This window comes from Dipteris shenzhenensis, chromosome 9 (genome assembly GCF_047967505.1).
Source record: "Dipteris shenzhenensis isolate YYH24624 ecotype China chromosome 9, Dip_SZ_1.0, whole genome shotgun sequence".
Taxonomy (NCBI): Eukaryota; Viridiplantae; Streptophyta; class Polypodiopsida; order Gleicheniales; family Dipteridaceae; genus Dipteris; species Dipteris shenzhenensis.
The window spans coordinates 43973599-43999583 of NC_141604.1; the positions used below are offsets into that span (position 1 = coordinate 43973599).

At 41.1% G+C, this 25985-nt stretch overlaps 1 protein-coding gene across 3 annotated transcripts in view; it reads right to left on the reverse strand.

Moving 5' to 3' along the window:
- The window catches only part of CYP59 (cyclophilin 59), a 70062-nt gene extending 62632 nt beyond the window's left edge, over nucleotides 1-7430 (reverse strand). For 2 of the 3 annotated variants that reach the window (XM_087379105.1, XM_087379104.1), the window contains exon 1: nucleotides 4968-5367. The gene's annotated coding sequence lies outside the window, so the exon portion shown is untranslated. Of the gene's footprint in view, nucleotides 1-4967; nucleotides 5368-5658; nucleotides 5736-5996; nucleotides 6084-7411 lie in introns of those variants that run through there. The other variant, XM_087379103.1, reaches the window with a different exon arrangement.
- Nucleotides 7431-25985: the final 18555 nt, after the last annotated feature.

A 25985-nucleotide genomic window follows, 5' to 3' on the forward strand; every position in this document is an offset into this window, starting at 1 on the left:
TGCTTGTGCCCTACCTTGTTGCAATAGAAGCACTTGATCTTCTTCTTTCTCTTTTTATCATCAGAAGAAGATGGGTTACTAGAGTCCTTACCCTTACCTTTCTTTGATCCCGTCCAGAAAGCCGAATCTTCTCCAGTCCTCGTCTTTTAACGCATCTCCTCCTCCAGAAGCATCACGCTGAAATCCTCAAAGTTGAGAGGCGGCACTCATTCTGCTTGTGCCCTAGCCTTGTTGCAATAGAAGCACTTGATCTTCTTCTTTCTCTTTTTATCATCAGAAGAAGATGGGTTACCAAAGTCCTTACCCTTACCTTTCTTTGATCCGGTCCAGAAAGCCGAATCTTCTCCAGTCCTCGTCTTTTGACGCATCTCCTCCTCCAGAAGCATCGCGCTGAAATCCTCAAAGTTGAGAGGCGAATTTATGTTCTACGTATTCAGTGCCGTAACAAGACCGTCGTACTTTGGTGGGAGAACCCGTATGCACCTTCGTGCTAAATTCTCGCTGGTGATGGTGATGCCAATCGCAATCATCTGATCGCGCAGATTCTTCACCCTGGTGATGAACTTCTCTGCCGCTTCAGACTCAGATAACTTCTCGTTCGCGAGTTGAGTCTCCAGATTCTGAATCCGCGTCTGATTCGTGATCTCATACTGATTTTTCAAGACCGTCCATGCCTCCTCCGTTGTGGTGACATGTTGAATTAACGCCATGACGGAATCACTAACACTGCAGACAATAGAACACAGCGCATCTGCATTTCTTCTTGTCCACGCGAGAATCTCATCCGCAGTTGGTACTATCTGTTGTCCTGCATTGGCTGGATCCGGTCTCGCAACCGGCCTCACGTCCACCCCAGTAGCAGTGTCCCAAAGCTCATATGCGCTTAGGATGGTCTTCATCTTGAACTTCCAGAGTGGATAGTTAGAGCTGTCCAACTTTCCGCTTTCGCCGAACGGTGGGATACGTAGTCTTGCGGACTGGGCATTCTCTCACAATCTGCTCGCAAACAAAAACACACTACCAAATCTTCTTGCTAGAGTCCAGGCTCTGATACCATGTAAGAAAATAGTATAACGTCTATGCTCAACAGATAACAGAATCTCGTACGCAAGAGAGAAAACAAGATAGTATGGAGAATCAAAAATTTGATTACTGTAGAACTGATACAATAGATGGCACTGCCTCCCAACCGTGCGCTCCTGTGAAAGAACCTTCGATGGCGTGCTGGAAACAGTAGAAGATGGAGGCTGGATGCTAAGGAATCAGGGTTGCTGTAGCCAGTGATGAAATGGGCTTCACGGGCTTGCTCTTATATAGCCACCAGTCGTAGTCAGTTAGGCTTAATTAGGTGGCCGACCCAGTCCGCCCAAAATGGTTGACTGGGGATCGGTCCCGAAATAGGCCACCGACCATACAATAGAACCGGTGCGCAAAACAGAGCAACTGACCTACGGTCGCAGTTTGGCCCAGAGCCATCCGAGACTCCAAACGGGCCCCGCAACCCGAGAGTGGACTGCCCCGGGAAATGCTCCGTCTATCCTCAGTGCGGTCAGTCAAGGGATGCCTTCCCGCACTTGCATGTAGCCTAGTTGGCGGTGTGCCAACTCTATTTGAAGCCGTCCAGCCATCAGGCCACACATGGTCCCCATCTGGTGTCCAAACCAGGACCTACCGGATAACCGAGCTACTCAAATGCCTTCTCCTCATGTGGGGGGCTTACAAGTAGAGTTAGCTGGTTCCCGCGTAGTTACATGAGAGTGGAGCATTGATATCTAATATGGTGTGTGCACCTAGGGACTTCTGGGAAGTGTTGCTACCCCTGGGCTAGTCCCCTAAGCCAAAGTTAGTCACGGTTCATAACTTCACGTTCCCGTGACAATTTTATTATTGGATTACCTAGGACACAGAGGGGGCACGACTCTGTGTGGGTAATTACGGATCGGTTGACCAAGATGACTCACTTTATTCCAACCAATGAAGACGTTAAAACTCTAGAATTATAGGCTATTTGTGCAGATATTTACAAATTGTATGGGCTACCAGCCGGTATTGTTAGTCACCGGGAGAGCAAATTTAATAGCCATTTTTGAAGGGCTATGTTTATGAGGTTGAAAACTTCTTTGAATACAAGCACCGCAGATCGTCCACAAAGTGATGGTCAAACTGAAAGGATCGATCAGGTTATTGAGGATATGCTTCAAGCATATGTAACTTAACGGCAAAATAATTGGAAATAGTATTTGCCCATATTAGAATCTGCATATAACAGTGCCAACATTCAGCTACAAGTTTGAGTCCATTCATGATGATGTATGGATTTCAACCTATAGTCCATTCATGATGATATATGGATTTTAACCTAGAGCCCCAGTGGCAGTGGGACTCGAAAAAGAGAAGGTTCAAGCAACGAAAGACTTTATCTAGAGGATATAAATCAAATTCTTAAGTTAGCTAAAGATAGCATCAGAAGATCTTATGATAAAACAAGAAGTTATGCAAACCCCGACCGTAGAAGGTTGGAGTTTGCCCTCATAAAGAGCGATGACACAGCACTTTACGTGGGGGGTTCAAGGCAGTCAGGGAGGCTCTAGCCACCTATTGTGCAGCATCGGGGGCTAGGATCAAATGGACCAAATCAGTGGGTTTTCTTATAACAAATCAGCAAGTCCAGGAGATCCCAGATTGGGAGATAGCTACAGGCTTTAGATGGATCTCGCGAGGACAAACAGCAAGATATCTTGGATGCCAAGTGGGCAAGGACATTTCAACAAAGCAGCAAATTGCCCGGACACAAGAGAATGTGTGGTGCAAGCTTCTATATTGGAGCTTGGCCAGACTTCTCTAGCAAGTAGGGCCTTGGTGGCCAACCACGTCCTCCTTGCCACAGTCGGATACCTAGCCTCTCACGGACGCTTTCAGGAGGGTTGCATGGGACAGCTCAGGCGCTTGGTGCGCAACTTCTCATGGATGGAACTTCCGCAAGCCCAAGGGGGGCTTAGCATCATTGACCCAGAGATGCATAGCAAAGCCCTCCTGGGCACGTTGATGATACATGGTCTCACTCCATCTTTGAGCCCTGGAAGCTCTTGCTTCAGAGAGGGCTTCTCATGAACAATGAAAGTACAAGGTGCAGTGCTCAAAGATGATCTTCCATCAGATGTAAAAGGATTGAAAGAGCTACTGTTGGAGCTCTGTTTTTTATGATCATCAATCTCACAGAAACAAAAGGCTCTACATAACGAACTATACCAACTGAACGGCAACCTCAACATCTTGTGTAGCGATGCATTGCGTTGATTCAATTCTTCTCTCTCTTTTACCAAAATCTCGAAAGAAAACTAGCGTTTCGACATAATACCTTCATGCTAATATCATGCGTGCCTACTTACAGAGAGCTAACAAAACTGATATATGCTCTTAGCCACGGCAAAGTCAAAATCACACAAAATCCAAAAGACTAGAAAGCCACAAGCCAAGTACCTTCTTCCACCAAGAATCAATGAAGATGCCACCAAAACCACAAGCCTGTTGCCTTAATTCACGGCATCCTATATATACCTTTGTAAGACTAGAATAAGTCCAATCATACAAATTTAGAATTTTTGTTGTTCTAAAGATCAAAAATCTACAAAGAAAATAAAAGAGAAAAAAGAAAATGAAAGAGAAGAAAAAAGAGGTAAACAAAAACTTTTATGAAAAGCAAAAGGAAGACATACTTAGCAAGCAAAGCAACACTTATGTCGTCATCAGTGCCCAAGCATAAGCAGCTATCAGTGCCCATTCACGGCATCCTAGTTTATTTATATGCTAGTTATTTGAAAAGCACGTAGCTTACTTTTGGATCTTTACAATAGGCAGTCTAGAGGCATGTTTTGGATCTTTGATCCCTCCTTGAGCCACATGTCACAATCGGAGACCTCGATTTTAAAAAGATCGAATGGTGTAATATTGTTTTATGCAAAATTAGAGATCCGCCTTCCAACAAAAAACAAAAAGCACAAAAACTACTCGAAAAGCATTAAAGAAACTTCGAATGTATTTTGGATTTTGTGTGATTTTGACTTCGAGAGTACATATCAGTTTTGTTAGCTCGCTGTAAGTAGGCACGCATGGTACTAGCATGAAGGTTTCATGTCGAAACGCTAGATTTCTTTCTAGATTTGAGTAAAAGAAAGAGAAGAATTGAATCAACACAATGCATCGCTACACTAGATGTTGAGGTTACCGTTCGGTTGTCATAGTTCGTCATCTAGAGCCTTTAGTTTCTGTGAGATTGATGATCATAAAAAAATAAGCTCCAACAATAGCTCTTTCAATCCTTTTTCATCTGATGGAAGATCATCTTTGAGGGACGCTCATCATCGCCTCCTCCTTCAACTTGGTGGTGAGTTCTGTGAATAACAGAAGATGTGCTCTTTTTCTCCAATTCGCAAATTATGCTCGATTTTGCTTCATCTTCACTGACGGAATTCTTTCGGCACGAAGGGAATGCTGTTCTTAGTTCATTCCGCGGGGATCTCTTCCCTCAGGCCGACATATTTTTTGAAGCAATCTAATATGCTCAACAAACATGAACGTAGCTCCTTAACAGCTCAAGCTAGACATTAACCTAAGAGTAGATTGCACCTATCTCTCTATCGCCAGGGACTAAAATTGTTGGGCTACAAATCTAGGGCCCCTTTTTGATTTGCAACCGCTTGTAAATCTGCATAGAATCAGACAACTTCGCCATGGACTAAAACTGTTGGATTGCAAATCTCGACTCGATTTTTGGTTTGAAATCTGCATAGAATCAGCTAGCTGATTAAGTTACGCATACTACGTCTCGGCACAGTCTTATTCGAGAGACTAGACTAAGATGACGGAATGCCAATAGGTCTTTGCAGAGATTTCTATCAGTCACCTAAATAGTGCATGAAGTCAGTGAGACTTGCTACAACATTGCGAACTGATTCCGAGCCTCGTACCTGATGCAAAGCGCTGATTAACCAATCATGGGCGGCCTTGTCTACTGCCCAGGTGGATAGGATGGCATCTCTGGAGCCGGACCAGATGGAGCTGCAAATGTGGGTGGAGGCGGCGGCGGAGCGGCTGTAGTAGGCGTAGTGGAAGCTGCAAACGTAGGGGGAGTTGGTGCGGAAGGAGTTGGGGGGGCCGGAGCTGTGAAACGGATGTGTAAGGAGGACTAGTCCCGTGTGCAACCTCAAACCAAACTTTCAAGCCAAAGGCAGTCCAGCTGCTTTTCCTTTACTTAGCCTTTACATTCGTAACAATCTCTAGCGGCGGCATAAATCCATGCGCTTATCCTTTTGGTGCGGACCAATTCGACCGGGACAGCAGGAAGTCGTTCCAAAGCTACACCAACTGGTACTAACACTATCTATACTAGGCAGCCTAAAGGGCAAAGATGGAATGAATTACGAAATTTATAATTATTAATAAGTCGATTTGTGTTTAAAAAGCAAAGATATACTTTTACTCACAAGTTTTTATGCTATTTGAATAAAACCTTCATGATTGACATTAATTAAAATCAATCCAAGGGCTCATATTTGTAAGGGCTAAAATCCTCATATTCGTTACACGTGACTCAAGGAGATGGAAGAAAACCGAAGAATATGATTTTTGTAAGTTTTGAAAGTAAAGAAAGGGAAATACCTTACTATAAACTAAGCACGCAATAGTAGGTCCGAGCAAATGTCATGTGTATTTAAGCGTTCCCTTCTTTCGAGTACCTCAACACAGAAACAGATAAGAATTTTAGAATATGAAAAAGCAAAAGTCAACAAACAAGGTGAAATTCAAAACATATATATACATATATATAATATACTTTATATAAGCACACATAGTGTGGGCGGGGAGGCGGCGCGCTTCCTTCCCCAAAGAGTTATAATCCGAGGGAATGGGCCCTTCCCCGTACGCGAGATTGGAATCGTTGAGAATATTAGCGTCGAGATTGAGTATCGCGAATATGTAAGAGACTGACACATTACCTAAATCTCAATGGGCGTGTTTGTATTCCAAGTTGAACATCCAAATTCGTGTACGCACCAAGTATGTACGTATGTCTACTTCACTTTCTAAAAAGATACCAAAAACATGTCTGAAATGGAAACAGTATTAAAATATGGTATTATTGAACAACAAATCATTAGTCTAGCTTATATCAAAATGTTATATATAAATTACTACATGTAGTGTTGGAATGTAAACGACATTTTCGAGGCAAGGTCATAAACATATGTCTCTCAATCAAAATCACCAATTCGGATATGAACTAATCTCTCTCGAGTCTCCACTATGTTCCATGGTTTAATGTACATGTGCAACACTCCAAACTATGCAAGTGTTCGATGTCCCTTGAAATTTACAAGAGGAGGAAAGGGCCTTGTTTTTCTTTACGTATCTACTTTCTCTTTTGTCTAATCTTTTCTACAAGATCATGGCTCATGTCAAAAGCCAAAGTTCCCATTACAAATGGGTGTCGGGTTCTTCATAAACAACAATCGATGAGGCTTTAGCCTACCTAGCGACCCTTTTTTGCAAGCTGCAGCATCCATATTATAGAGAACAAAGACTTTCCAATCCTGGCAATACCAAGGATAATGAACCTTGTATAGCCATTCTTCATCTCATCCACAATAAGCCCCAAAAAGGCATCATATACACTATGATTCCAAATCAATCCCCGTGTCAAAAAACTGTTCGACGTCCGCTACATGATCGCAAAAGAGATAAATCAAGCTTCTCCTGTTGAAGTTCTCTGGTCGGAGGAAGCTTAATTGATTGATCGGATATTCAGGAAACAAAATCCACAGAGAACTTCAACCGAGAAGCTTGATTGATTGATCAAAGAAGGTTTGAATACAGAAAACTAGTTGCAGCAACATGAGGCATCTGTGTGAGTATTTCAAATAAATCATAATTGGTAGTGAGTGTTTTATATGCCTGTATTAAAAATTTACGTGGTCACGTTCTTGCCTTGATTCACAAACAAATCTCCAAAGGCAAGAACATCCCTAGGAAGTAATTTTCCTTCATCGCTCCATGTGCTGAATTCTCTATCATTAAGTGAGTTTCTGCACCAACATTATTCAGCTTGATCCCTTTGTTGATGACATTGCGATACCCAACTACCTTGCTCTGTGAGATAAATTTACTAAGGCCATCACTAGTTCGTGCATCAGTTACAATGATCGAACTGGGATGCTCATCCAAGACGATGCAAGACATGAGAGCAATTAGTCAGTCTCCGTTTTTAAAATGCGGTCTCTAAGACTCCGAAGATCATACATCCTACTTAACATACGCTTTCTGCAATCTTCAATATCACCTATATCAAGGGACTTTTTCCCTGAGAAGTACTATCGTGATACCTCGGTGCAATATCTTGGTGAGATCATCATACCTGTATGCTGCTAAGAAAGCTGAATTACGGTGCCTTTTGAAATATAGGCTAGACATTTTTTCGTTTCAAAGTCATAGCTGGTACAGAATTAACTTGATCTCTCGATTATGCTGGGCCCCGCCATTGATGAAGGCCGGAAAATAGTTTTCACTTTCATCTCTGTTCCAAATCAAGGCATCGAATGAAAATGCCAGCTGGTTCAACTAATTACCTCAAACATAAGTCGATGGCTTCATATTCGACATCAGATACAAGTAGACCATATGTAACTGTTCCAAATCAAGGCATCGGAAGAAAATGCCAGCTGGTTCAACTAATTACCTCAAACATAAGTCGATGGCTTCGTATTCGACATCAGATACAAGCAGACCATATGTAAAGGGAGATGAAGGTGAAGAAGCTGCTGCCCATGGATCATGATTGTTTCAAGCAGAGCGGCCTTCCACTAAATTTAATATCACAACCAAAAGACGACCCCCACGATGAATTTTCCTTCAATTTGAAGGAAAATTCTGTTTCTCACTTTGAGATTCCTTTTCCTACTGGTTTTGCTCCCACTTTCGAGATTTAGACTTGATCGTCTATGATTTTCTTCTACATCATAGGTTTGGTTCTTCACAAGCTCTCTCCAAGTGAGTTCCCTGCACTACTGTTTGTTGCAACGCCTCATCGTGGCTGAGTACAGTAACTTGAAAACAAAAATTGTGGCAAGTTGTGAATCACCCGAGCAGTTATATCGATAACTACAGCAATGGAGAATCGATGCAAAGGAAGCTAAAGCTATGGCCAAGTAATGCGATCAAGTGGACCTAAAGGAAAGCGAAAGTAGGGATGGAAAAACTCCAATAGCTTATACGGAAGCAACATCAATACTGAGGTTGAAGAGATACCTTGAATCAAAAGCTCTGTATTGATGGTCGTGGATGAGATGAGGCAAGGAAGGAAGGATCTCAGCGACATCGGAGAATTCATATGATTATTGGCCTAAAAAAGTAATCTACGCCTTTTGTCTGAAAATTTTTTCACTTTTATAAGGAGTGTTGTAGGTCTTTACATCAAACATAAATCAAGGGCGTTGGCTCAAGGAGAGCTCAAGAAATCAAAAATTCCCCCTAGGCTACCTACCATAAAGAAATACGTGTTGGCCTCTCAAGCCTAGGATCCTAGGATCCTAGGGTCGCTAGCCTATCATAGATGGGTCAGGTTTCTCGTCTATTCAATTTCTTATACACACATATCCTAGGCCTATTTCGATTGTAGTGTTCATCACTTTTTTATACAAACCCTCCAAATATTTGTCCACCTTAGTCACAACAGTAAATGTTCTCTTTCCTTTGTGATCAACCTCCCTCACCGATAGAGAAACCTACTGTAATCAAAAGCACGTTCAATATTATACTCTCTTGTGGAGAGATGTAAATCTGAAATTATATGGGAAATCTGGACAGATGTGGGAAGATTGTCTCTACGTAGGGACTCATGTGATTCCTAGGAAGCAAGTCATGGTGAGATCCGGGATACTGGGGCTACCCCTCTCTTGCAAGTTTGTCAACCATAGCTTCCACTGCCTGCTACTTCTCCTACCATCCCTTCTTCCCCCCCCTTTGCTTGGCCAAAGAGGAAATAGATGTAGATGACTACCACAACAACGATTGGGTGCTCCTTCTATTCCCCCCACTACTTAGAATATGGAAGAAGAGAACCTCACTAATCAGCTTCCAGCATGTGATCACTTTGGCATCCCATTGCTTGCATGCTCATCCCAAATTGCACTGTACCTTGACTTTGAGTCCGTTAGAGCACAATGCAACCCATGGATCTTATCCTAGCTTAGTCGACCTTCCTTGAATGCCTCCTACTTTCTTGTGGATAGCCTCTTACCTTGCGTTGACTGTTGTTTTAACCCAGACGCCCAACCGAGATATATTGTTTTTATCACCAAGATATTTAGCCTTTGTAATCCTTTAATTACAATAGTTCGCTTCAACCTTTCTTATGTCCATAATTGTATAGAGAGAAGGGACCAAACCCCTTGTTTCTATCTAGAGGCTCCTCTACTCCCAATATATCAATATCGAAACTACATGCTGATCTTTGTTCATGTGTGTAGTTTGTTGCTGCTTTGTGTGAGATTATGCTATGTAACCTAGTCATGGTTTTTCCCACATGAGTGGCCCGACTCTTAAACACTTCTTCCAAGGTAGGAACATGAATCTCTCTCTCTCTCTCTCTCTCTCTCTCTCTCTCTCTCTCTCTCTCTCTCTCTCTCGCTCTCTCTCGCTCTCTCTCTCTCTCTCTCTCTCTCTCTCTCCCCCCCCTACATGATCAACAATTCCCCACTCAACAAAGTCCTACTGCTCCAGCCGAATGACAACAAATCCAATTCTTTGAAGTTTCGAACTCATAATTTTGCATGATGCTATTTCATGCATTGAAATTTTAATTAGCAAGAACGACTGCCTAAATGTTGCAAAGCTCCCATGTGCACTCCAACCTAGAAGCTCCTTCCATGCGCTTTTGTTTCTAGCTCCCCCTTTTCCTTGAGCAACTCCTCTAGTTTCATTTTCTCTTCCGTGGTTGTTATAAGACTTGTAGTTTTCGATCATGAAAAAGAAGAGATGCTCGGCCTTGTTGGGCACAATAATGTAAGGATAATCGTGGCAAGGTTCAGTCCTGACTTGTAGAGTGCACTGGTACCTTGAGATGTAGATAGTATCCAAATACTTGCACATCTGCACAATTTAAACGGGATCAAGACACCTGAAGGTCGCTTGGTGCGTCTTCAACGTCCTCCACAACTTGTGAGGAGGAAGCGTTCAGATCTCCACCAAGCCTCCATTTCGGCAACTTCTACCTTGAATACAATGTCTTCATCCATGAACTACAAAACAAACGTCAACTCCGTAAGATTCTTTCCGGAATTAATAAGAACACAACAACCACTGGCAAAAACTAGATTTTTCATATTCCACCTGATGGATTGCAATTGTTGTCTTTGCTGCTTTTCATCGAAAATTTGCAAAGTAGCCCCTTTGACACCAATGCTTTCTACAATATCGCCTTTGTCTGTGGTCTCCTGTGCTTTCAAGATCACCACAATGGGATTCATCATAGACAACCTCCCCTCTCATAGGCTCCCCTCGCCAAGCGACACCCTGGCCATCATCCGATGATTGCGCTCAGGTCCTCTCATCAATGGCTTACCAACACATGCTTCACCTCTGGATCTCCCTATCTCTGCTATGTAGATGAAATTTACTTGGGGTGTTGACATGCTAGCGCATGCTTTCACTTCCGGGTTGTTTAATTGAATACAAACATCTCCTTTCTTACCTACACCTCAAGTTCTATCCAAGTACATTCGACACTTTGGTGCAAATCCTGCTGCCCACTACATACAGCTTGCCGTCTAGAGCAGCAAAAGCAAAACCCTTGAGAAATTGAGCCTCTAACACTGTATACACTCAAAGGTTAGGGTTAGCTATTGAAGGATAATTGTGTGATGACGGGAGAATACCTAATCATGTACACACTTCAAAACACTCATAATTTGGAGTACAAATAGCAACAAATTTTATTAGGCAACTAAAGTTCACTTATATTAAATCAAACCAACTTTATTTATAACCAAGCCACCTCGGCTTGCATTGTGAACACTCCCTATCCTATCAAGCTCAGGTCGGAGGAAGAGGACTCGGTACACTTCTCTCTTGTTCTCTTCTCTGCCTGCTACAACCATATCACTCTACCAAAGAAACCGCCTTTTAAAAAGATATGCACTTAGTGTGCAAACCTCCATCTACTGATCGGTGGTGGAGCAAAGTTCTATTTTCCTTTGCCTACACTTTGGTATATTTCTTTCCGTGGTGTTGATGGATTTGGTTAACAATATGCCACTGTTGAGTGGTAATGTCACTTGATGGATAGTGGCAAGTCCCTAGAGCTAGGATTGTGCCTTGGAGCAAGATGGGGGCCCAAGATGATCGTAAAGAATGAGGAAAGAGAGTAAAGACTGTAGGTTTGCCCCCCCCTTCAAAAGGTGGCATGTATAAAAGGCCAAATACTTGACTTTGGTGTTCAGTTGTTGTTGATTGAAAGTTTGAGGAATAGAATCTCTCTCTTCTCTTTAAGAGTAGTGTTTATGTGTTTCTTTGGCTCCCTCAGGTTCTTCATTGAGTCCATCATGTTGTTTCCCAATGATAGCAGTTAGATAGTGAACAGTCTTAGCCACAAAAGCTTGTAGCTCGAGCTTGGTATATGCTTCTATGGAGACATGTTCAAAAATTTCATTGAGATACAACATGAAGTTGTAGGCAATTCTCCACCCACTACTAAACATGTCTTTTTGCTCCAGACAATTCAGTCTCCTTCTGTATCACAGCCTCAAGTAGAAGCATTACAGTCTACACTTGAATTAGAGACTCAATGCATTCTTCCTACACAAGAAGTGGAGACTCAATGTGCATCTACAACATCACATCTTGTAAAGGAGGAAGAGATTAAGTCTATCCCGATTGCACCAGAAGTCTCGGGGGGTTCACTATGTATAAATTCTCCATATCACATGCGTTCAAGGACTATTTGTAATTTCCCTTATCTGTAAATTCTTCACTAATAAAATGTACCCTTTTTCTATACAAATCTGTAAAATTTTCCCAAAATTATTTTAAAAACTCCCTTATGTATATTAATTTGTGTAAATTTTAGATATTAAAAATATCCTTTTGTTGAACTCACGTGATAGGGTTACATATGATGACTGACCCCCCCGAGCCAGAAGTAGAATCTCAATGTACACCATCCACACAAGTAGAGACTCAATGTACTCTTAGAGAATCACAGCCTCAAGAGGACTCATCAGACTCTATTCACTTGTAAAACATGTAGAAAGAAACATGAGTCCTTGAAGTTTTTTATCTTGTTTGTATTGATTAATGATAGTGTTTTTAAAACTTATGTTAAATGTTGCAATACATTAGGATATTTTATGATATTTATTCATTACAATACATTAGGTTTTACTTTTTTGAAAGTCTAATTTATTATGTACAATAAATATCTTATGATGAGAATCTAATAATTATATCATTCTTATGTTCCATCACTTTATTTTATAGATTTCAATGTACTCAAAATCTATCATTTATTATGTACAGCAAGTCTAACTTATATTATATTAAAAGAATATCTCATGATGAGATTCTAATAATTACTAACTTATATTATATTAAAAGAATATCTCATGATGAGATTCTATTAATTATATCATTCTTGTGTTCCATCATTTTATTTTATAGATTTCAATGTACTATCACTATCTTACATGTCTCAAATGTCTCCCATTATGGCCTTGCATCCCATCATTTTATTTTATAATGTCTCGCATTACGATCTTGCATCTAGTCATCTCGCATTACGGTCTTGCATCTGTAGTTCTATAAATTTCCTAGTAGTCGTTCATCTTCTATATCTAACCCACAGCAGACACTTCTTCCACTTTGCTCTTCTTACCTTACTCCTCTCCTCAAGCTTGCTCCTTCCTCTCCTCAAGCTTGCTCCTTCCATCTTGCCCGTAGCCTTGCCTCCTCTTCTCAAGCATACTCCTTTCATCTTGCCTTACCTCCTCTAGTTACCTTCCTCACTCTCGTTACCTTCCTCACCTCGTTCGTCTTCTATATCTTTCCTCACTCTCGTTACCTTCCTCACCTCGTTCGTCTTCTATATCTCACCCGCAGCAAAAACTTCTTCCACTTTACTCTTCTTACCTTACTCCTCTCCACACTTCTTCCACTTTACTCTTCTTACCTTACTCCTCTCCTCAAGCTTGCTCCTTCCATCTTGCCCGTAGCCTTACCTCCTCTTCTTAAGCATACTCCTTTCATCTTGCAGCCATTATGGATCTTTTTAAGGTAATCGATTCTGTCGAGCAAGCCATTAGCAGCCTCAGAGAATGGATTGCCGAGAACCAAGGAAAGAGAGAGGAGAGAAAGCAAAATCCAGCTCCATTAACCCAGTACGAGAAGGATGACTTTGCTTGTCAGAAGGGCTTAGAGAAGGAAGAGGAAAGAAAAATAAGTATGGCTACTACTGAAATAGATAAATTGCAGTCATATAGGAGAGAGTTGATAGACTTTCAAAGTGAGATATCTTCGCGTGTGGCTCGTTATGGAAGATTTTCCCCCGAGGAAGCACAAGCCATTCGGAATAAACAAAGTGTTATGCAGGAGAAAATTCATCAATCCTTACTTCTCTTCTATAATTTTAACTACATCGATGAGGAAGAGATGAGCTCAGCTCTTGAATGGGTTGAATTTAGGCTAAGGACTTGAAAATAGTAAATTCATCAAATTGAATGGCTGTAGTCTTGAAAATCTCAGGCTTAACTTTTGAAGGTGTTTATTAACACCATTAAATATTAAGAGAGTTTACAACAACCGAATCTTATTTTTTCATGTAACTTATGTAGGCTGCGTTAAATGACCTTTGCCTGTTGAGAAATGTCTTCAATGGTATTGGACCATTAGTCTAAGACTTGTTCTTGTGAAGTCCTGGCCTCTTGAGCGGTAGCAAGTTGGTCCTTTAAGATTCTGCATTCCCTTGTAAGCTTGTCAATGCTGAAGGAACGCATTGCCAAAGATTGTTTCATTTCTTCAAGCTTGTCTTTACAATCCTAGAGCTCTTCTTCTTTGTGAATTAGAGTGAGTCGAGCTTGTGCCACTACCGTCTATTGAGCATGTGCAGATGTCAAGGAGTTATAGTAGGACTGTAGGATTGCCATTGCTTATACTACTACTGTCAATTGTGTTTGACTTTGGTGGAGGTTAGAGGTCAAATCCCTCACTACCTTCTCTTGAGTTTGCAGAGCTTGGTTCATGCATACTTCTTCTACCTCCTCATCTATCTACACCCGAAGTGCCTTGACCTCTATGGTGATTGCCTGGAATTGGACTTCGATTTCTGTTGCAGTCTGTCTTCCCAATTCTCTTGCATATTCTTCCATGGCCAAGCTAGTGAATAGTTCTGACATTTGGATCATTTGGCTAGCTTGATGTTGGAGAATGACAGACGGTGATGAGGTCTTGTGATACTCACTACAAGGCATAGGCCCTTTTCCGATGGTTACACACCGATGTTTAGCACGCGCGGGTGCTAATTGTCAGTGTGCAAAGCAGGCTTAAAAAGTATCGCTATATAGCTCGACACTTTTATAAACATCGCTATATAGCGACACTTGCCAGACTTGTATAAGGTCATTATATAGCGACGTTTTACAGAGAGTGTTTTTTTCCATACTAACTTTAAAGATAGTTTTACCCAATAACAAAAAAAATTACTTTTCATACATGTTTGATCCTTTGAAAGAATAAAAGTACGAGAGCATGTACATCGAGTTTGAAGCTCATATATTCATGTTCACGTTTAAACTTGGCTTCATCCTAAGCCAAGTCTACTGCCAAACAAGTCTATCTCGAATTCTATACTGAGGTGATCTCCTATATCATCATTGTACTCTAGCATCATACATTCACCATAGACTTGATCATCTTCTTCAATAAAGTCGGGTGATTCTTGATGATTGTCATCTTCTTCCTCAATATCGTGATCTCCATCTTCCTCCCATATGATGTCATTATGCACATCTTCCTCTTGGCTCATATTGTGATCTTCATCTTCTTCTCTAAATCAATTTGGATCAATTGGTAATGGCATCTCCATATCCACATCTCTATCTTCAAAATTTTGCTTACTTGGTGGTGCAACTTGGATCATGTACCACCATCTTGGATCAGAACGATCCGGATAAAAAACCACTTATATTGAAGATGGGTGCCAAATGCCATCAATTATATGAAACTATGCTTAAGTACATGTACTAATTTATATTTAAAAACGAAAGATTCAATTAATTAAATCATTAGTATGCACCTACAATGCTCGGGAAGAACGAAGACCATCATAAATAGTTCTAAACCATTTTACATCAAGAATAAAAATACTAAATCGTCTGAAATCAATTTCATAGATTTTGTGTATGGTCCCACAATAATCCAACTGCGAGGAGAGAAGATTGGTATCCGAAGCACTTGCTCGGCTATCTTGTGTGAAGTTAGCCATGACTCCATAATCATACGTGACTCTCTTTGAATCGATGTGTTCTACACAAAAATGTCATTGGTATGTCTAGGAGCTCTGGAAATATCAAAGACCCGCACTCATGTACATAAGATCTGTAACTCCTCTATCAAAGCTACCATGTACACAGCCTCATACTCAGACATCAGTTGCATTGCCCCTAAAAATAGAATGTCCATGATACCGTCATTATCATCTAGCACATCTGAGAGACTATACTCCTTCTCAAAGTGTGAAGGTATATGCACACCACCCTGTTCATCTTGTCTCAAGGTTTCGTGTAAATATAAGATCTTGTCTCAAGATTTCATATTGTGTGTACGCATGCAATATTAATCACGAACTCAAATAGCATTGAATTTTCGATGATCCATCACCATGTGCACCACCAATGGTGGGTACTGGTTTGGGCTCCTCCCCATACATCCTCAAGTGACGCATGACAATATGATGTTGATATTGTACTTCTCGCTTGTAATGAGTGCAATGACAATACAACCTCTCCGTAAGCCAGTCTGCACTCCCAAGCATTGGCACATCATCTGACAAGCTTTCACTCGTCCCTTCCATCTGCACACCTCCAAAGTCACAACACAAAATGTAAGGAAATCCATTAAGATAAAAAAAATAGCCACCCATCAGCTCCTTCCCTCTCTTCTTAGATCAAGTGCCCGGAACTGTCACTATATAGCGACGCTTTGCCCTGTTTTGTCCCTATATAGCGACGCTTTTATAGTATAAGTATATAGCGATACATTTAGGGTATAAGTGTCGAAATATAGCGACACTTAGGATTAAAGGTCGCAATATAGTGACACTTTTAGGGTATGAGTGTCACTATATAGCAACACTTTTAGGGTATAAGTGTCGCTATATAACGAATGACCAGTGTCGCTATATAGCAATGCTGGGAGACTAAAACCCAAAATGCCACGCGATGCTATCTTTCACAACTCTATTGTGAGAAAAGTAAAAATCTCTCCTCCCACGCTTTCTTCCTCTATTCGGTAACCTCACTTTCCTCCTCTATTCCCCACACTCCTCACCCCTATCAAGCCCCTCTCCCATTGACACTTGTGCTCTCTCTCCACCCTTCTCCCTCTCCACTTGTGTGAAAGGGAGTTTTTCAAGAAGGTGTGTCTCTTTAAACAATGTTGGTTCATTTTTTGTGAGATTTTATTTTGTGAGAGTTGAAGCATGTTTCTCCTTGCATTGCTAAGCCTATATGCTAATTTTCATGCTTGATTTTCAGAAATTAAGGACAAAAAACGAGATTTACTCTTCTCTTTTCGGTATTTCTCTTCCTCCTCTTTCTCTTCCTTTCGTGCTTTCTCCTTGTTTGTAGGCTTATGCTTGTCCCCTCAATCCAATCCCTTTGGAAAGTTGCTTCTCCAAACTCCTCCTATATAGTGACGCTTATTAGTGTCGCTATATAGTGATGCTTATATAGCGACCGTTCTTTTCCGATGCTTGTAGTGACGTAAATACCAACCTTTGCGCCTATTAAAAAAAAACTTTTTAGTATAAAAAAGATCGGTATTTTTGTTGAAAAAGGGCCTGTGCCTTGTAGTGACTGCTGATACAAGTGGTGCCCATGTGGCCAACCCAATGATTCTTTAGTACTTGGGGGAGGTTGTTCCAATGGTATTTCAGTCCCTTCTATACAATAGTCATACTATTGATCTAGAAATAGCTCCCCTTGTGGCTCATCGACTGGCATGGCGTCGATGGGCGGTTCTAGTGATGATGTAGCCTCAGGCTCTGGTGCCGATCTTTCCTTAGGTTCTGGTGCTGATCTTGCCTCGGGCTTTGGTTGTTGCTGTTGTTGGGGATATATTGGTTGTAGTTATGCACCAAGCTGTAGCATCTCGTGGGGCAATTCCTCAATCCCGACCTCTAGAATACGTAATTCTTCCAAGGCATCTGCACTTATCAATGTGATAGTAGGAGATATTGGTGACGGCTCCCATACTGGTGAGAAGGGTATGTCCAACTCCTCAATTGGTTTTGGTGACTAGGGCAGAGTCATTTCTCTTTCTTGTAGTTATTTTTTGATGATTATAGCCAATAAGTGTGGAATTTTACATTTTTAGCCTAAAGAACCATCTAGTTTCTTTCTAAAGAAGATGACGAAGTGCTGGACCTGGTCTTGTTTCAGCTTCCTACTCAGCAAGACAAATGTGCGGAGTGGAAGGGATCGATTCTTGCCACACTTAATCCCCAGGATTGTGGATAGGAATTATGCTGATTCCTTGAGGCGATGGTCAAGGATTATGCGAAGCAATATGCCATCTCTATGGATCAGTGTGCCCTTGGTGAGGAGAGACTATACTTTGAGAAACTTTGCATCGGCAGGCCATTTAGGGTATTTGGCAACTTGTGTTGGCAATGACAAAGCCCTTTGAATGACTATACTGTCGAGGATAATGTTTAGAGGGCTTTGATGTACAATGATTGTTGCATTGCTAGAGTGGTAAGAATGGAGAAAGTCCTTGATGTATGTGGTCATTGTAGGACTATCCTCCAAGGATTTTAGGCTCTCATGCAAACTGCTTAGACCCCTTGGGTGGCCAAACAAGTTCCAGTGACTGGGCCCCATTAATGGCTGTGTAGGCCGGTGGTGACTAGGGTGGCATTTGTTCTTCTTGGTCATGCACTCTTCAGAGCTATTGCCTTGGAACATGAATGGCTATGGTCTCCATGGTTGAGAGGATGTAGATGGCTATGAACTCTGAAGGGGGACTCGTGGTTGAGACGGTGGGCTCTTTCTGTGCATCCTCTTTAATGGCGACATCTATGTGAAGTTGAATGCTCTCCGACCATCACAGAAAATTGGATGCAAAGTCACACAAATGCATCATGGTTGGCTATAGTGAAGAAATCAAAGCATACAAATTGTATGATCCCATCAACCGCAAAGTCATTATCTCTAGAGATGTAATCTTTGATGAGGAATTAGAATGGAAAACCTCACCTACATAGGAGATAGAAGCATCGACTTCATAGTCATCTATGGAACAGGTTGATGAAGAAGAGCAAGAATTGCCAACAACACCTCAAGCAGAGCCACAGCAGCTCACGGTCTACTAGGGAAAGCAGACCTCCAACCAGATTGACATATGCTTAGAAAGGCAAAGCAATTCAAGTGGAAACCACCAACTATGCTCTTATGACTACCATCATGGCTACAACAGAGCCAGTGTACTTCGGAGACATAGTAGACAAGCCAGAATGGCAAACTGCTATGAATGAAGAAATAGATGCTTTGTATAAGAATAATACTTGGGAATTATGCGACCTTCCACCATGAAAGAAGGCCATAGCAAATAAATGGGTATACAAAGTGAAGTACAATCCAGATGGCAGTATTCAGAGATACAAAGCGAGACTAGTTGCAAAAGGATTCGCACAAAAATATGGTCAAGACTATGATGAGACTTATGCTCCAGTAGCAAAGATGGATTCCATACGGTTCTTGATATCACTAGCAACACTCAGCAAATATAATGTGTATTAGCTCGATGCCAAGAATGCATTTCTCAATGGTTATATAGACGAGGAAGTCTACATGCAACAACCAGCAGATTGTGTCGAACCAGGAAACGAGAATAAGGTTTGCCATCTCAACAAAAGTCTCTACGGCCTAGAACAAGCACCCAGAAATTGGTACAGCAGAATCAACAAGTATTTTGCTGATTTGGGATACATGAAGTCCAATGCAGATCATACTCTCTACTACAAAGTTCAAGGGGAAGACATTACTATTGCACTTTTGTACATAGATGATCTGATTGTGACAAGAAGCAAGGATAGATTCATCAGAAAATTGAAACAAGACTTATCTGCAGAGTTTGACATGAAAGATCTTGGACTTATGCACTATTGTCTTGGAATTGAGTTCTAGAGAGATTCAGATACCACATTCATGAGTCAGCTCAAGTATGTTGACAGTCTCCTGAAGAAGTTCCATATGGCAGATTGCAAGATTGCAGCCACTCCCATGGAACAGAGTTTGAAACTTACTAAAGATTCAGAAAAGCCTACAGTCAATGATAGATACTATAGGCAGCTCATTGGATCTCTTTTATATCTGACAATCACACGGCCAGATGTTTGTTATGCAGTATGCTCACTAGCACAATTTATGGCAAATTCAAAATAGTCTCATTGGAATGTAGCCAAAAGAGTCTTGAGATACATCAGAGGTACAAGATAGTTTGGGATAGAATACAGAGGAAGTCATCCACGGTTGCATGGATACTGTGATAGTGACTATGCTAGAGATCATGAGACTAAGAGATTGACATAGGGATATGCATTTTTCGTTGGTCAAGGTGCTATATTATGGTTGTCAAACAAACAACCAACTATTTCTTTGTCTTTGATTGAAGCAAAATATAGAGCACTCACTACAGGTGCATGTGAGGATATATGGCTCAGAAGACTATTGTCAGAAATAGATTACTTTGATGAGTCAAAGCCAACAACAATATACTGTGATAATCAATCGGCTCAAGCATTGGCCAAAAATCCAGTATAGCACTCCAAGACAAAGCACATTGATGTCAGAGAGCACTTCATCAGAGAAAGAGTGTTACTTGGTGACATCACACTATAGCATTGTGATAGGAAAGAGAATGTTGCAGACATCTTTACCAAACCACTCGGTAAAGAGCTATTCGAGAAACACTGACTAGCTCTTGGTTTGACGCAGAGGAAGGACATTCCCATTAAAGGGGTGTGATGGAATGTAATGCTCAGTCCTTCTTCGATTCCCCAGAATCATCATCTTGAGGGAAGTCCTACTTCATGATGTTGATCTTGAGGGAAGGTGTTGAGAGTTCACGCTCAACATCATGTGATCATGTATGCATAGCACCATCACGTGATCATATGTGCATAGCACTAACCTTATAGAGTGCTATAAAGGAAAGGGTTAGATCCCCTAACCCTAAAAGGGTTTGTATATATTCTATCTTTTCAACTAAATCTACTGTATAGTTAGTCATTTGTGGTGTGCTCTCTAGCTGTGCCCTCTCTCCTCATCTCCACTCTTCTCCTCTCCCCTGTTCATATTTTTTCAATTGGTTGTAAAGTTCCAATCCCACCCGACTCTCTAGTGATCATATACCATGCGGTCCTTCAAGAGTTTGCAAAAATTGATCCTATCTTGTAGATAATGGGGTCTATACACTAAAGAAACCCTAAACACAAAGCCATTCCTACATGAAGCAACTGCAACAATTGAGCCTTTGTCATCTATGTAGGTTCCTTGGGGCTGAGGCTATTCTGCAACAAGGTTTTTGTGCTACCCTTACCCTGATGTGGACAATTAGCAAAGACTTCAAAACCAAGCCTATGAAAATCAAACCACCAATTCTCATCTGGGCCGCACCTCAATTCTTGAAGGTGCAGATCTTGAGTTCTCCAATTCTTCACGACAACGAGACAACCTTTTTTTTCCCTATAGCATCCTCTAATATTCCAACACATTACAACAATACTCAAAACCTTGCTCCTCTCTACACCCCAATTATTGAGAAATGACTTTAACAATACTCAAACCCTTGCTCCTTTCGACACCCCAATTATTGAGAAAAGACTTTATAGGCATCTCTAAAAAAATTATATCGCCTCTCTATTCTTGAGCCAATGGACTTGGCATCTTCTTGGATTCTCTTCATGAAGTTTTTAGCCAATGGGGGTGCAAGGAGGGCCCCACCTTCTACACTATCGATGACTTCATGAGATGATCTTCCTGTGGGTCTCGTTGAGATTTTTTTTTGAGGAGGCATTTCTTATGGTTAGCACCAAGAAGAGCTTGATCACCATGCAAAATGATCTACAGAGTGTTGCACTCGAGCACATCTACTTAGGACTGCAAGAGAGAGCATCTTCACCAAGCATAGCACTGGGTTAGGTTGTCATTGAGTACCTTTCTGAATTAGTCGGGTGAGGGAATTGGAACGTCAACATTTTAGCGATCTTGCTAGGGAAGGATCAATTGAATTCCGAGTTGATGAGCTATCAAGATAGGAGATTTAGAGAATCTAGTTAGTAAGCTCAGTGTCAAGGTAAAAAGAGAAGAGAGTTTATATTAACTAGTGATCGACAAAGTAAAATAGTTGTTGGGAATCGGGGGCTACTATAGAAAGTTTATTCAAGTGACTCCAGATGAGTGGCATCGATTAGTAGTGTGCTTGAAGACTGTTGTGTGGAATACAGGGAGTACTCGGATTGCTATTCGAATACTTTTTGCCTCAATCAATGGTTGACACATGCTTAGAAAGACGAAGAAGATACGTGGTTAGATGTGAAGATTATCTGAGCCAAAGGAATTGGTTACATCTGACTATGAGAAGTGGAGCAGTCTCACAACCTAAGCTCAATGCTTGAAGGAGGCTTGTAGAAGCAACTATCCTACAAGAGTGATGAGCGTGAGAAGAGAGACTCAGCTATGCTACCCTAGGGGTGGAAGTTGACTATTATGCCGAGCCAAAACATCGGAATGATGGTGTTGGTTCGAGGTGACCCAGGACATCGGCTGATGAAGGTTTGTCATGACAACACTCATCCACAGAGAGTCAGATGGCCATTTCCTTAGTTGATGAGCATTAGAATGAACACGAACACCAACTCAAAGAATAAAGAGAGCATCTTCAACAGTACTCAGCTATTATTCCAAAGGGATGATGTCAAGAAAGGTATGAAGGCAAAAGGCCGGCTACAACTAATGACCAAAGAACCCATCAACGAGAATAAAGGCGTGCTTCTGATGGAAAGAGATGACACTGAAGACCCGTGGTGACTGAAAAGCAACTAAGCCAATTTGCCCGAGTTCCTCTCACAATACACAACAATATTACTCGGCTGACAGGCATACATCAAGCTGTACCTTTAAGGCCTAAAGATAGTACCAACCAAGTTAAGGAGAGTCTATAGTGACCCTACACTCATGAAGGCGGCTATGACAGGTGAAAGGCTAATGATTTTCTTCTTTTGAGTGGAAGACATGACTACTTGGGTTCCAGAGCAAAAAAATTTAAGTCCAGCTCGAATATCAAAGTAAAGTTTCAAATTTTCAAAGCCACAGATGATGAACATCCTTACAATCACCTTGCAGACTTTTCTGCGTGTCTGTAACATCAATGGTGCAACAACAGATGAAGAGTATATGGATTATTTTCCATGTACCTTAATTAAAAAGGCTTAGAGGTGGTTCAATCAGTTCTCAATTGGTATGCAATGTCTGAAGCTTTCTTGCAAAGGTTTCGATAGGAGATCAATGAGGAAGATGTGAGGACAAAGCTTAGTGAACTAAAGAAAAACAAGGGAGAATCTATCAAAGACTTTGTGCCTAGGATGCGAGCTCTCATCAATGAGTTTACGATTCTGGATGACAAGTCTATGCAAGCCTGGTTAATCATAGGTTGTACCCAGGTAGATTTGCGCAAGCTAGAGATTAGTCAACCTGACTAAAACCCATGAGGAACTATTAAGCCAAGTTGTTGCTTTGCAGAAGAGTCAAGGCTTTAAAAAAAAGGTAAAGAAGAAAGATGTTGACAGTGACACCAATGAGACACCAACAAAGAAAAATAAAACAAAAACTGAGCTGAAAAAGGCTTTAAAAGAATTGGGCATTCGGGGTAAGCCACGTAACAATGAGAAATGGTGTAACAAGTGCTCCAAAGGTGGACATGTGGAAGAGGAATGCAAACTAGTATTGTAATACCTGCACCAAATTTGAGCATGATGAGTTAGATTGTTTGTTTAATGGTAAAAATTGCTAAGTGTTAGCAATTCAAGTGGTGACTGATACCCAACCACCGAGCGGTAACCCTGGGGTGCCAACTCAATATGTAATATGTGACTACCCTCGTCCAAAATCCAAGGTATGGGGGGAAAAGGTCTATATATAATATGCATGGATTTCCTTTTAAAAATTCAAATATGCAAGGGAAAAATATGAAAATTTAATGTCCCCCCTCCAACAAAATATAAGGTATGTACCCTGAAAAGTATGCAAGATTTTAAGATTTGTACATATTTTTCATAATATGTGAGGCCAAAGGGGGGGGGTCTTTTGGATGAGGGGGGGTAGAACAAAAATAACACTAAAATATGGAAACCCATCTCCTTTCAAATTAATGTAACTTTTTCATGTGTTACCCAAATTTCAAGCTGTGGACATATTTGAAGCTCTTTTAGTGTAGAATACAACCATGTTAATTTGAATAATTTATAGTCATGGCATATTGTTAAATTCATCTCATACTCAAGATTTTGATAGGTTTTCTTACTAAAGGGAGTTGGCGCCCTAGGGTGGCAACCACCATGCCCTGAACAAAAGGACAAAGGGACAAGGAGAAGACTAACACCTCTAAGATCAAATGCTTCTGTTGTGGAGAAAATCATTTGCATTCTGATTGTCTAATTTGGGCGAAACACTTGAAGTTCCTTAAGAATAACATGGAAAGGAAAGAAGTGGATCCAAAATGTCAAATAGTTGTAGCTGAGCTGATCCTCAAGTGATCACTTGTTTGATAGGATCAATGACAATTATTGAAGACATAGATGCTTCAAGTAAAGACATCAATTGGAAAGCACAAAAGGAATTGGCAGCCAAAATTGCAAGGGAGCTTAAGGGAAGAGCTCCAGTAGTAGAATGCCCGAGTTGACTCCATATTCTGTTACTGAGAGAGGGGAATCCTCGAAACCTAAGTCCACAGAAGTAGAATCAAGAATTCTACAAGAAACTAGCGTAGAGCTAGCTCGAGCATGGGAAACATTTAAGAATATGCAAGTCAGTTTGACATTTGGCAAGTTAATGCGAATAGCTTATACTGTCATGATTTCTTTGCTCAGCTGATCAAGGAGTCATTTGAGCAACCAAAAAAAGTGCAATTCCTTAGCCACTATACCTGTGATTGATACTCTAATAGTTGATGAAGAAGTCCCAGTGATCACTATCAAGGTTAAGAAACAAACTATACCGGGTGTAATAGTGGACGGGGGGTCAAAAGTGAATATCATCTTTGAAGAAATCACACAAAGGCCGAAGTTCAAGTCATATAAGCCATCACCCTTTCGAGTGCGCATGGCGGACCCCAAAGGTATGTTGCAGGATATGGTAATTTCTATAGGTGGCATCTATTACACAGTTAGTCTCAATGTGATTGCTATGGAATAGCATGCCCACCCAATCCTATTGGGGAGACCTTGGCTGAAGAGTGCAAAAGTACTCCATGATTGGGGTACAGAAGAGATGATTATTAAGAAAGATGGTCAAGATGTTTATATACCGACCAACCCTCAGAAGGTCTCGAGCTGTTGTCGACCCAAGAATTTAGAAGTCAAAGATCCATTTCCTCATGATGTTGAATCATAGTTGATGGAGTTGCAGATCATACTTGTAGGTGAGATAAACATTTTCCAAGTGGCTGCAGACATCAAACAGAAGTTGAAGGATGAGCAGATCACCAAGCAAAAAGATATTTTTTGGAGTAATTTTACTGAGGACATTGAAGGGGAAAGGGAGATTGCTGAGGTACTAGTGACAATCACTCCACTCGGTATTGAACAGTTGATTCCAGAGCCAACATAAGAACTAAACCTTGGAACACAAGATCACCTTGCTATGGTAGTGGTAAGTGCCAATATTTCTTTTGAGTCCTTGTTGTGGATCTGCACATCCCATCAAGGGCATGTGTTAATCCCAATAGAGTTGCAGATCATCCTTGTAGGTGAGATAGACATTTTCCAAGTGGCTGCAGACATCAAATAGAAGTTGAAGGATGAGTAGATCATCAAGCAAAAAGATATTTTTTTGAGTAATTTTACTGAGGACATTGAAGGGGAAAGGGAGATTGCTGAGGTACTAGTGACAATCACTCCACTCGGTATTGAATAGTTGATTCCAGAGCCAACATAAGAACTAAACCTTGGAACACAAGATCACCCTGCTATGGTAGTGGTAAGTGCCAATATTTCTTTCGAGTCCTTGTTGTGGATCTACACATCCCATCAAGGGCATATGTTAATCCCAATAGAGTGTTCTTTGCTAGGATTACAGCACCTTTGTATGAGTTGACAAAGAAAGATGCTAAGTTTGAATGGAATGTTGAGTTCACTATAGTTTTCCATGATTTAAAGAACAGAGCAATGGCTACTCTTATTCTCAGGCAACCAAAGTGGGATGTCATCTTCCATATACACGTGGATGCTTCTGGTTATGCCTTAGGCATTATTTTGGCTCAGCCGAATGGTCAGCTAGATTTTCTCGTATATTATGCTAGCCGATTACTAACACCTATTGAGAGAAATTATAGCACTACTGAGTGAGAAGCTTTGGGAATGGTATTTAGTGTGCAAAAGCTAAGGCATTATTTACTCGAAAATCATTTCATGTTATATGCAGATCATCTAGCCTTCAACAAGACTG